Here is a 13,895-nt window from a genome sequence, read left to right on the forward strand (position 1 = left end):
GGATAAGCAAGGCATGGGGCCTGGATAAGTTTAGTTTTAAGTTCAGATACTGCTTGTTCATGACATTCATTCCAATCCCATGTCGCTCCTTTTTTTAGCAACTGCAAAAGAGGTTTCGTGAGTTCTGCATAATTATCTATGAATTTGCGTGAATAGTTCATCATACCCAAAAATGATGTCAGCTCCTTGAGACTTGTAGGAGATTTCATGTTCTTTATTGCCTCCACCTTCTTTTCCTGTGGGTTGATTCCTTCAGCAGTAACTTCATGTCCTAGAAAATTTACCTTAGTTCGGCACCATTGGGCTTTCTGTAAAGAAAGTTTTACACCAGCTTTTTCCAGCTGTTTTAAGACATATCTCAGTTCTGCAATGTGTTCCTCAAAAGTTGTACTCTTGATTAAAATATCATCCACGTAAGATAAGGTACCGCGTTCAGCCGCATCAGGCATTGTTTTATGCATGAACACAGCAAACTCATGGCCTGCATTGATATACCTGAAGGGTAATCAGGTCCAGGCATATTGTTGTTTCCCAAATGTAAAGACGGTCGGGGAATATCCCCTTTTATTCAGCCACCAAACATCAACGTTTCGGGGGGGAAACACCCACCCTTCATCAGGCTGATGAAGGGTGGGTGTTTCCCCCCAGAAACATTGATGTTTGCATTTGCATTAATCAGCGTGTGTGCGGATCCGTTTCTTATACACATTGGTTGCTGAGGGACCCGGCCGGGTCAACGGAAGGAACGCACCACCAGTTGCAGGATTGGTGAACTACAGGTGTGCGGTAGGAGAATTACATTGTCCCAAATGTAAAGGCCAGTTTGTGTTGATCCCTTTCGTCTATCTTAATTGTCCAATATCCTTGTGCACAGTCAAGGGCGGTGAAAATTTTAGACCCTTGGATTTGCACCAGACATTGGTCAATGTATGGTACGGGCCAACCAGACATGTAGACTCATTTGTTCAACTGCCTTAAGTCTGACCAAAGACGGAATTGACCATTGGGTTTAAGGACTCCAAGTATTGGATGATTAAAAGAACTGTGTACTGGACGAATGATACCCCTTTTTTCCAGATTTTTGATGATTTCCGAGAGTGACTCATAAGCCGCTAGCGGAAGTCGGTATTGTTTGACAAACACAGGGGGTGCATCCAGATCTGTCTGGATTCTTGTAACATGAAAGTTAGTTTCCCCGCAATCATAAGAGTCCTTGGCAAACATTTCCTGGAATTCCAAGAATATTTACCTTAACTGTTGTCGCTCTGATTCATCAAGACATGCATCTGCCATAGAGAGTTGTTCTTCCACCCGTTCCTGAAATTCTGGAAAAATCTCGGGTTGATTTATCTCATAAGCTTCTTCAAGCTTACTGGTCAGGTTATCCTGGATGTAACATACCTGATCCTTCCCCTGTTGCAACGATTCATCCTCATTTTCATGGTTGAAGACTAATGATGTCTCCTCGATGTAACATGTACCTTCTTCAGGACTGATTTATCTCATAAGCTTCTTCAAGCTTACTGGTCAGGTTATCCTGGATGTAACATACCTGATCCTTCCCCTGTTGCAACGATTCATCCTCATTTTCATGGTTGAAGACTAATGATGTCTCCTCGATGTAACATGTACCTTCTTCAGGACTGAAAGGACAAACAGAGTGAACACTGATCAATCCCTCAGGTGTTGAGAAATAATGTTGATCCACTACTTGTTCTTCTGTCAAATATTCATCAGGTATCAGGCCAATTATATCATTTTGGAACCCAAAAGTGTAATATTCTGAATCGATGGCTAGGCCAATCATTGTGTCCTCTTGTAACGTAATGCTATAAGGACTCGCATTATGGATAACCATGTATAATGGATCCTAATGAATGTTTATCATGGGATTCGGTTTTACCTTCAATCCAAATTGCTGTATCCGATTGGATAAACAAAATAGTGCATCTGCATTTCTTAGCTTTTGCCCCTTCTTCACTTGAATGGGTAAAAGAAATGATTTACACCCCGCAGGGATTTTTACCTTTTCGGCGACTATGATATCCACTGCATAGGGTGTTCGCTGTCCCCATCTCAGGGTTTGCTCTTTATCCTGGAATTCCTCTGGATTTCCTGGTAATCTGAACCACAGAACATTATTGATCAGATCAACCTGTATGGCAAATCGATGTATAATGTCATTTCCTAAATACATTTGATATTGTGGTTCCTTTAGCACACTGAAACCATGTTCTGTAGATTTGTTTCCTAGGGAGATGGATAAAATGCACCTTGCAATCACATTTTGACTCTGGTCATCTTTATCCAGGTCATAAACCCATTCCTGTGAGGAGGAAAGCTTAATCATCTGAGGATCTGTAATACACTTTAGAAGTCCTAAACTTATGTAGCTGGCCTCAGATTTCAGATCCAACTTGGCATACTTCACCCAGGCGATATTATTTACCTGTACGGGAACCAGTATCGTATCGTTGGTCTTCTAAATTTTAACCAATGATCGGGTATGTCTGATTAGATCCACAACTTCCTTATTTCCCCATTCAAAAGAAATGGTTAATACATCATCCTCCAAATTTATCTTTTCAATTTTATCCTTCTGGATATTAATGATGTGGACTGCATTATTTTTCTCGGGTTTACCATTTTTTAGGATTGTGACATCTGGTACCTGATTGTTATGGAAATGGATTTCGATAGAATTAGGCCTTTCTTCGATCATGTGGCAACTATGTTGTGGCCGTGCATTGTGGGAGTGCTCAAAAGCAATTGGGGTTTTTACCTGAGTCCATATTGCTTCGTTAATAAAGTCAATTATGGATCTTAATCTTTTGAGCAGAGATCCATCGAATGTCGTCAATCTCTGTTTATTTTTCGAGAATTCCAAAACCTGTTGGAAATAGCTAAAAGATAAGATAGTGACCTGAGACCCGGTATCCAATAAACCTTGGATTGGTCCGACACATCCATCTTGGAGACAGGTATCTATAAAATACTGGCCGTCTAACTGTAAGAGATTACAGAGAAAATTGGAGTGTTTTATCATCTGTTGATTTAAGAAATGATCTCTCTGCAGCGTCAGGATATTTGGAGATTGCTCCTACTTGTTCTGTCTGCAGGGCATCTGTGTTTCTATGGATTTCAACAGTGGACCACACTGAACTGAGGGTACTTCACACACGGGTTCGAGTAACACTGGATTACAAAAATTGTCCTTATTAGGCTGTAAAACAAATGAAATATTAGATTTTCCCTCCCCGGCCCTGAATCCAGGGTCGGGGCAATGCAAAACATGTTCGTTGACCATATTTGATTCTTTCCTATTCATTTCCACATAGGGATCTGGTTCTGCTTCCTTTATTTGGCGGAGCTTGGCCCCGCTTTTTCCTCTAGAAAAACTTCAGTTTGTTTTCCTGCAGAAACTTGAGACAATTTACTTACAATGTCGCTTAACTTGGAAACCTGATCTGCAAGCTGATCAAACCTGCTAGGTCTATGGGTGTTTTGGTTTGGAGGCTCATCCCGGTTCCTTGTGGGTGATCCACCCCTAGGTGAATTTGGTGGTTCTTGCCTTTTTCCCCATTGTTGCCTGGGCCCATCGTCCCAACGTCTGTACCCCTGGGGACCCCTGTATCCTTGGTAACCCCTATAACTTTGGTTACCCCGGTATCCTTGGTACCCCTGGTTGAAACAAGGATGGTAATCCTGGCTTCCAGAACCTGAGCTAATTCTTTCTGACCCCTTAGCAATTTGAGGTTTAGTTTGTCTGGGATTTAGCTGTTGTTTTTGGTTTTGTTGATTAGGCCCAGTGGCTGAAGGTATTTTCTTTGGCTGTGACTCAAAATTTAAATTAGATTTTACCCTGGACTCATCGACATTGTGTTCTGGGAATTTTTTAATTTTCCTTTCATTTAAGTTTTGGCCCTCACTGATGTTAAACAGTAAGGTTGCTGATGTTACCAGTCTTTCTAGAGGGTTTTCGAAATCCAGATCATGAGCAAGACTTAATCTGATCTGGGTTGGTAAGGCCTCATAGAATACTTGTTTAAATTCCACAGATTCCCAATCGGGGTTACTGTAGGCCAAACCATAGGCATTTTTAAGTACAAAGAGAAATTCTCAAAGGGCTTTGATTAGATCTACATGAAAGTTTATAAATTTCTCTCTTTGCGGCAGTGGTAGTTCGGTATGGCCCAAATTCTAATTTAACTTCATGTAGGACCGACTGCCATTTGGTGATTCCTCTCTCTCTAAAGGAGGAAAAGTAATGACGGTATCTGTCACCAAAGGCCCATGGAAGAAACCTGATTCTGTCTGCCTCAGATAATTTTAATGAATCCATAGTAGATTCATATAGTTCTAAGTGGTTTGCAATTTGGGAAGAACCTTTCTTGGAAACTTTTTGTACAGCAGTATTCAAAAATTTAATTATGCTGGCAGAATTTTGTTTTTCTACTGGAGATTGGGGAATTTTCCCTTTTGAACCCCTCTTATGGTTATTCTTTCCCCTGTTTGGGAAAGGACTGGATCCCTGCCATCTCTCATCACTCATCACTCTCACTTGCATCAGAATTGGAAACACCACTTCTATGGGATACATTTGACATAGGTATTTGATTCTGCACATTCCTCTCTGGGGATGTGTCCAAAGAAGAATCTTTATGAACCCTTGTTCTGTGATTACTGGAGGATCAGGAGATCTCTCCACACCATATACACCTGACTGTTGATTTTTAAACAACTGTTGCCGTAATTCTTCAAAATCCTCTCTGAGCTTACGGTATGCTATGCGACTATGTTCAGCATCAGTTTCTAAGTCCCTAATAAAGGCTTCCTTGTTTGAGATATCTATCTCTAATTGGTTTCTCTCAGATTTCATATGTTGGATGTTTGATTCTATGTCATGTAATTGAGACCTCAATTTTTCTACATCTTCTTTTCTAGGTTTTGATAGAGTATCTACTTCCATTAATGCATATAAAACAGGCGGTAGGGCACACATTAATTTTTTCTCTTTGTCTGAACTGCTAGAGGCTAAGTTCATACATGTTAAATATCATTAAACCAGGCCGTCTGTTGCCCAGATATCATTAAGGTCTGCTCTAGCATTTCTCTTCAAATCATTAATCCAAACATCCATCCCTTGATCAAATTTTAACCGTGTATATATGAATTGAACAACATTATTGATCATTTGCTCTGGGGTGTTCCCACTCTCACTGCTTGCAACACTCATGGTCTCAATTAGTTAATTTAAAAAAAAACTATCTTGACAGAAGTATTGGAAGGTTTTTCACTATTTGTACCAATATGAGAAAATAATCTTGCATCTCAGCAGTGCCTCCAAAATATGTCAGGCTATTTAAACATATATTTGATCACATACAAGAATGTAAGGCTCCTTATAAGTAATAAACAGGAGGAGTCGTAAATAATATATGCCCAACTCGGAATTCGATATCGAGACTTCCCAATCAATTGGTACAAAGGGAGAAAAATCAGGACAACTATTTAACAAAACAATTAATTTATTTATATATAATAATAACAAATCAAATTATTACTTCTTACAAAATCCATCAAATACTTCTTGATATCCACTCAGTACAAACTCAAAATAAAATTTATCACCAGATATTAATCGATAAGACCAAAATCATCAACACGGCAAGTCTCCACAATACAATATACACTTTTACTAATAATAAGGTATTATCTAACTTGGAATCAAAGGAGGAATATGTGACTGATCTGGTCTGTTTAAGGAATTCTACCCTCAATCTTTTACTTTCCCATTAAGTCAATGGCTTGGAAATCATAATATATATGTACTAATAAAAGGGAAAATAAACCCAAATTAAACAGATAATTCCCAATTTGCAATGCTGGGAAAGTCGATGTTTAGGGTATAACTATACAAATATATAGGAATAACAAATATCCAAGCAGATAACTTAATTGGTATTAAATATAACTGATATTTATATTTACCAGTTGTAAGTTCTCACTGGCCTGTGATGTCTCCCTGATCTCTTCCTGGAGCTTTAAGACATCTGATCCTTTTCTTTTATTTGGCTCATAGTTCAAAAGTCTGTTTTTCTCTTTCCAGTCCTCTTTTTCAGTTCTTTCCTTTCTCTTTTAGTCCCTCTTCTCTCCTTCTTTTAGCCTCTCTTTTCTTTTTGGTATCCTTTTTTAGTTACCCCTTTCTATCCCAGTGTCTCCTAATTTATCCCTCATTTCTGTCTAAAACTCAACCCCTGGGATTAATCAACTAACCAACTGGAATTGAAGGGTAGTCTCCAAAGTTAAACTATCACCAGATAATGTAAATATTTAGTAAAACGTCAATTATTGACCCCTGGGCGTAATGTCCTACACTACCTGTAGATGGAACTATTGCCTCAAACATTGTTGCCTAAAAATATCCAAAATATCCAAAATAGCCTTTGACCTCCTTAGTCTGGTGTTAAACATTAATGTTGACATTGCCTCAGACTGGAACAATACTTTATGATTCCTTAATACTTTTGGTACATACAATATACTTGTGAACACACTATCCATTCAAATTTGGTCTGTCCTTGATTAATTATTACCCTAACAAACATATAGGCTCTATTCTATGGATAACTCTTACAATTCCTTGCAATGTTCCCATCTTATACTCAAACAGACACCAAGGATTCTACAACCTTTGAAATTTGCTTAAGCTTAAAGTTGTGAAACCCCTGGGTCAGTTAACTTATCCTTTTAGAAAATTTTCATGGATCTTTACCATCCAACATTAATTTGTATAAAACAAAATAAAACACTTATTCCTCATTACTACATGATAGATCAAACATGCATAATATATAAATCATGTATACATACAATAATAGAAGGTTATATTATATAAAAACAATTATGTTATTATTGAACCTAAATATTGTTATGATTAATTATTAATTTATTTGAAAATCTGACACTTAGGGGCAGATTTACTAAGGGTCGAATTTCGAAGTAAAAAATACTTCGAAATTCCACCCTCGAATTGAAATCCTTCGACTTCGAATATCGAAGTCGAAGGATTTAGCGCTAATCCTGCGATCGAACGATCGAAGGATTTTTCGTTCGATCGAACGATTAATTCCTTCGAATCGAACGATTCGAAGGATTTTAATCCAACGATCGAACGAAAATCCTTCGATCAAAAAAAGGTTAGCAAGCCTATGGGGACCTTCCCCATAGGCTAACATTGACTTCGGTAGCTTTTAGCTGCCGAAGTAGGGGGTCGAAGTTTTTTTTTAAAGGGCAAGTACTTCGACTATCGAATGGTCGAATAGTCGAACGATTTTTCGTTCGAATCGAAGTCGAAGGTCGTAGTCGAAGGTCGAAGTAGCCCATTCGATGGTCGAAGTACCCAAAAAATACTTCGAAATTCGAAGTATTTTTCATTCGAATCCTTCACTCGAGCTTAGTGAATCGGCCCCAAAGTGTTGCGTGTAATCGCCTTGCGGAAAAGGTTTGTGGTAATCCTGCCTTCATGACTTTTGAAAACTACATCCAAGAATGGAATCTCAGTCTCATTAGTTTCATAAGTGAACTGTATTCCCCTGACTGTTTGGTTACAGTATGTAATGAAGGCCACAAAAGAAGCATCGTCCCCTTCCCACACCCCTATACAATCATTGATATACCTTGTAACCATTTGAGGTCACAGGGTTGTCGTCACCTGGGGGTAGACGGGTGCACAGCAGTAATGGAGTCCAGGCAAAACAACACAAAACTGGCTGGTAATGTGCAACTGGCCGCAACCAGTTTTAGTTGTCTGGTTGGCAGGAAAACATGAATCAAAGCAAACAAAAATGAAAATAAAACCTTGCCTGTCCGGCACTAACTAAACAATTATCTCCTAACTAACTAGGTGAGGATCTAACATCCAGCACCTAACAGAAAACAGTATCTTTGTGGCACAGGCTGTACTCACATGAGTCTGACTCTCTCACAGGCCTGCACTGCCTGCTCTTTTCCCCAGGATTGTGAGAGAGACACACACAATCCCTTCTCTACTTAAGGAGAGAGAACACCTGTTCCTCTCTCAGGTGTTGGGCAAACCCGGACCGTCCATCTGGAATCGGATCCCGCCCAACACTCAACACTCTCGTAAACTGGGTCCTTTTCCCGGCTATTACAGCTAGCCACAGACCCGTGAATAAATGAACATTTACCTGGTTGCTTAAAAACAGTATGACAGAAATCTGGATGATACATACACCCCTTCAAGCAATTTCCCAGCATTTCTGTTACAACCTATAAAAGCGTATAATCTGATATCTATGGGGATTCTGGTCTCCAAAAATGAAGATCCTTTCTCACCAACCCATAACCAAATTTGCATAAGTGGGTGAGAAAGATGCCCCCATTGTGGCCCCACGTTGTTGCAAATAAAATTGCCCATTGAACAAAAAATAATTTGAATGGAGCAAGAATTCTATTCCCTCCATGATAAATTCATTCTGCACCTGTGGAAAAATTTGTGTATTTGTCAACCAAAATCTTATAGCTTGCAAACCCATATCATGATCTATAGAAGAGTAGAGAGAAACTACATCCATAGAAAACCATCTAAAACCTGGTTTCCATATTACACTAGCCATCTTATTTAGGCACATAGTAGTAGCTCTCAGATATGTTGGTAACTTGAAAACCAAAGGTAATAGTAGTCTGTCCACATATTTCTATAGGTTCTCTGTCAGGGAACCTATACTTGACACTATTGGGCACCCCTTCATATCCTCCAAAGATTTGTGCACTTTGGGCAGCACATGAAATATGGGAATGACAGGATCCTTACAATAGATGTATTCAAACTCTGTCTGACCAATCACTCCCATACTCCGTGCAAATGTCAGAAGCGATAATAATTTATGTTGCAACATCTTTGTTGGATCTGTATCTAGGAGCCTATATGTGTCAGAATCTTTTAGTTGTCTCATGATTTCTAATTCATAAGTAGTGGCATCCAAAACCACCACTGAACCACCTTTATTTTCACTACTATGTTGGTGTTACTACTTAAGGTTTTCAGGGCTTTATATTGACCTCTGCTTAGATTCTTTGGTTTAGAGGGGGAATTAACACCCACCTTCATCCCAATCCTCTCAATATCACGTTGAACAAGTTTATAGAAAATATCTATACAATTACTATTAGATTGCATGGGATAAAAACCAGATGGTCTTTTCAAATTAGAATGAACCACTGGGGGATCGTCGACCTGTAAAGAAACATTCTCATGGGTCAAATCATCTAAAATAATCAGGGCACATTCATCTCTAAATTCAAAATTCAAAATGGCCCGAATAGCAATGAAATACAGAGAGTGGTGTGTAAATACTGGCTATGTTGCAAAAGGACCCAACTCTCAGTAGAAGATGTAGAGAACTGCCATTTTTTTCCAATAAGCGTGGTAACAATCTTGCTGATAGGTTGGTGAAATCAGATGCAATACGTTCCCAGAAAGAGACACGGTTTTTGGGACCCCCTAAGATGGGAACCTTTCCATGTTTGAATTGCAGTAACTGTAACTCTATTATTAAAGGGGATTTTGTAACTCATCCACTGAAAGGTAATAAGTTACCTATTAAAAAATATAGTACATGCAATTCTGAGAGTGTGGTTAATGGACTCAAATGCCCTTGTGGAAGATATATACATTAGTATATATACACTCTATTACTAATTATGCATTATTAAGCCTTTTTTTGAACACAGGCATAACAGTGCCAGTCTAAGATGGCTGGTATTAGAGGAAGTTAAACTGCCATTACGTGGGGGGAACAGAAAGCGGATGCTTTTATAATGCGAAGCAAAATGGATTGAGACCTTGAATGCATTGGAACCATGGGTTTTAAATGATGCTTTTAGCTACAAATGCTTTTTATAGTCTAACAGAATTTCTTTCTTTTAGATTGAATAATTCTATTTGTCTGAATACTTCTTATACGAAACTGGACTGAATATTACAAAATGGTATGATTTTACACTATTTATACTATTTATACTATTTATTATACTATGTAACAATATGGGTGATTACTTTATATGACCACTGTTTCAAAATGACTGAATACTTTGTAACAATGCAACTGTCCATGGGATCATGGTTCTGAAAAAAGATAAATGTAACAACTTTTGGTGCAATCTTTGAATAGGCCACTAGATGGCGTGTTATTCTGGTGTTGATTTGTCTGGCCATGAGTTGGAGCTGACTTCTTATTGTTGGTGGATAAGGGTTAATAAATAGCTTGGGTTTTATTCACATTGTAACAAGCACCTGATGAAGGATATCTATATCTGAAACATGTTGTGTGAAACATAAAATACACTGAATTTGCTGTGGTTCTCCAGAGTTTATTTGAATGCTGATTTGGAAGATTTGTGGCTGGACAGGGCTGCTACTCTGTTGGAGATACCCTAAACACAGTGAGTGAGGGATCACCAAAATATTTGAAAAGAGTAGTGACATTGGATGTTGTATTCCTCTAATGTGTCCGTGAAGAAAAGTTATATAATTGCTCTGTACTGAGAACCTCAATATAGTTGTTACCTGAGAATAATATGAGCAGGTTTATATTATTGTTTAATGTTATATTTGTTCTATTTGTATCATTATTCGATATTGCTGTATCATTTTCCTTAATGTCCTTACTGGACTAAGGACATAGCTAATGTTATTAATTTATTATTTTGAATCTGCATTCAAAGGTTTGATTGATTTTGCTTGTTTGATGAAAAACATGAATAACATTTTTAAAAAGTCAACATGGGCAGTCAGTTTCTAATCCATTTACTTCTGTTTCCTATATCTGTACCAGCTGGAGCCACATCATCTCGTCTCATTAAGTATTTATATACTGCTGAGATAACAATAAAGTTTACTTTGACTTTAGTGACAAAGGGGATTTTCTCTGAATAATTAAAATTCTCTTTCCTTTGTCCTTCCCTGGGCCTGACAAGGTGAGGAGAGTTAGCAACTCTCTGATAGACTTACACAATCCCTCGCTGGTTATTCCCTCTCTCGTCTATTATTCATATCAAGTGACTGTGTAAGGAATTCCCTAACGTCAGGGATTAGGTAACTGGGATCAGCTTTCTGGGGGTAAAGAAGTCACATCACAATCACAACTCATGAGAGTTTAGTCTCTTTCCAGCAGTTTATTTTCAAAGGCAACAAATAAACAAAATAAACAGGTCAAAATTAAATCCTTGCCACTTAATTGGCTTCTAATTAACACAGATCAGTTTTCCTAATGTAGGGACCCATCAGTGTAATGACCCTTAGGCTAAGGCCACACGGCGCGATTTCGCCGCGATTCTGCGCTGGGCGAGTTGTCGCTGCGTTTTTTAAGCCGAAATAGCTTTGTTAACTTTGGCACTGGCGTCAATGCAAATCGCGGCGAAATCGCTGCGCTAATTCACACGCGGCGATTCTTTTTCTACTGTCGCCCGGAAACGCCCAGCGAGGCAACTTCGGGCGACAATAGAAAAAGGATCGCCGCGTGTGAATTAGCGCAGCGATTTCGCCGCGATTTGCATTGACGCCAGCGCCAAAGTTAACAAAGCTATTTCGGCTTAAAAAACGCTTAAAACCGCAGCGACAACTCGCCCAGCGCAGAATCGCGGCGAAATCGCGCCGTGTGGCCTTAGCCTTATAGCTTCATTCCCTGCCAGTGCCTCCTTCTCTGTTGCTGGGTTAAACCCATGTAACATATTATACCTTATTTACATATTCATTCTATTGGTTCTAGGTGGTGACCACTACCTGCAGTGCTGTAACAAAGTGCTTTGCAGGGAGAGGTCCCTCCTCTTTGGCTGTAGCAGTTGATCTGGGTGGAAGGTCCACTGAGTCTGGAGTCAACAAGGCCCCAGAAGTGTTAGGCCCTAAAGGTACAACCCCTTTAGTGAAGTCAGGGTACAGGGACCCCGTAAATGAGGTGAAGCCAGTGTACAGGATAGCCCTTGTAATAGCACTCTATAGAGAGAGTGAGTCAGTGAGGCAAAGAGAGGACTGACTAAGGAAAGGATGCAGAGAAGGTACGTGTGGCACCCCTCAGCTTTGCTCCCTATACACGTGATTACTCTGCCTACCTCTAGTTCCAGCTCTGCTGTGTCTTTTCCCCTAGACTGGAGCTCTCCCTTCTGGCTTGAGCTGCCTTTTTAATTATCCACCTGATATATCTCAGGTAGACCTAAAACACCTGGGCTGGACTAGCAGTCTTGGAACCTGGGAACCTGTTAGGAGCCTGGGAGTTCTGTAAGCTCCACCCGGGACTTCCCCAGGTATCCGAATAGTGACCTCATCCCACTATCCACTGAGCTTCCTTACACAGAGGAACAGATAGGAATGCCATTAATCTTCCTCTGGATGTGGGAAACTAATAATGTTACTGTCTGTTCCTCTTGATTCAGTGACCTGTAGTTTCATCATTTTCTCACTGAACTGACCAGAACATTAAAGATTCAACACATTAGAGCAGTGATCCCAACTAGTGGCTCATTAGCAAAGGCTCCTATAGGCTGCCAGTCCACACAGGGGCTACCAAATAGCCATTATCAGCCCTTATTTTGCACCCAGGGACTATTTTTTCATGCTTGTGTTGCTCCCCAGCTCTTTTTACATCTAAATGTGGCTCACAGGTAAAAAGGGTTGAGGATCCCTGTATTAGACTTCAACCCTGTGTGTGTTTCAAATTATGGGTGGGCATGTCCTAATGGTCCCTGCCAGAAGCACAGTAGGAGGGGGACAGCCAATCACAGCCCTGCAGTCACACAAGCACAGACAGGCTTCAGTTCCCTATCAGGTCCTGCTAGCTGCTGATTGGTTCATGTCCTACAGTGATTGTGCTGAGTGCTGCTGGTTCCCCCCCACAGCCTGGGAAAGGAGGCAGCAGTAAGTGGAATAGATGGGCGGTCTGGTAGGGTTTTGCTGAAATGTTTGATCAGCCTGAAACACCTTTTTAAGTGCGTTCCTTCTGTATCTACAGTAAAAGATGCACTTGCACATTCTTGTTTCTCACACTATTGTCTCCTACTGGCCAAGCTTCCTACATTAGTAACATACATGTATCCACTGGTCACACTATAGCATGTTAAAGAAACAGTAACATCAAAAACAAAGAAAGAAAAGAAAATAGTGATGGGCCTTGGCTTTGGGCACCCATAATAAGTGCCCCCCATGTACCTGCTCCTCCTTCTCATCACCCATTAAAGTGTTCCTCTTTCCACCCCTGTTTTTATGCACCAAAACATGTCTCCAAGCCTGGAATTCAATATAAGCCCCTGCTCTAAGGCCACTGGGAGCAACATCCGAGGGTTGTGGAGTAACATGTTACTCATGTGTCACTGGTTGGGGATCACTGGTCTATAGTTACAGAATGACAGGGGAATAGAACTCACTGCAACTACTAATATTACTTATATAGCACCTTCCCAATATCTATTCATTCTGTCTTCTGCACTGCTGCTTCTGACTCCTGATACAACTTCCCAATATCCATTCATTCCTCATTCTCACTGGGTTTATAGTTCTGTGTAACTGTCATTGTGTCTGTCCCTTTCTCTTCTCTGCACTTCTGCTTCTGACTCCTGATACAACTTCCCAATATCCATTCATTCCTTATTCTCTTCTCTGCACTGCTGCTTCTGACTCCTGATACAACTTCCCAATATCCATTCATTCCTCATTCTCACTGGGTTTATAGTTCTGTGTAACTGTCATTGTGTCTGTCCCTTTCTCTTCTCTGCACTGCTGCTTCTGACTCCTGATACAACTTCCCAATATCCATTCATTCCTCATTCTCACTGGGTTTATAGTTCTGTGTACAAATGAGGTTTGTACCATTGGGGGCTGT

General features: G+C 39.9%; 1 pseudogene; it reads right to left on the reverse strand.

The window, feature by feature from the left end:
* Window positions 1-1,637: 1,637 nt before the first annotated feature.
* On the reverse strand, window positions 1,638-5,049 carry LOC108704615 (annotated as a pseudogene).
* Between the last annotated feature and the right edge of the window lie 8,846 nt (window positions 5,050-13,895).

The sequence above is a fragment of the Xenopus laevis genome, chromosome 6L (assembly GCF_017654675.1).
Source record: "Xenopus laevis strain J_2021 chromosome 6L, Xenopus_laevis_v10.1, whole genome shotgun sequence".
NCBI lineage: Eukaryota > Metazoa > Chordata > Amphibia > Anura > Pipidae > Xenopus > Xenopus laevis.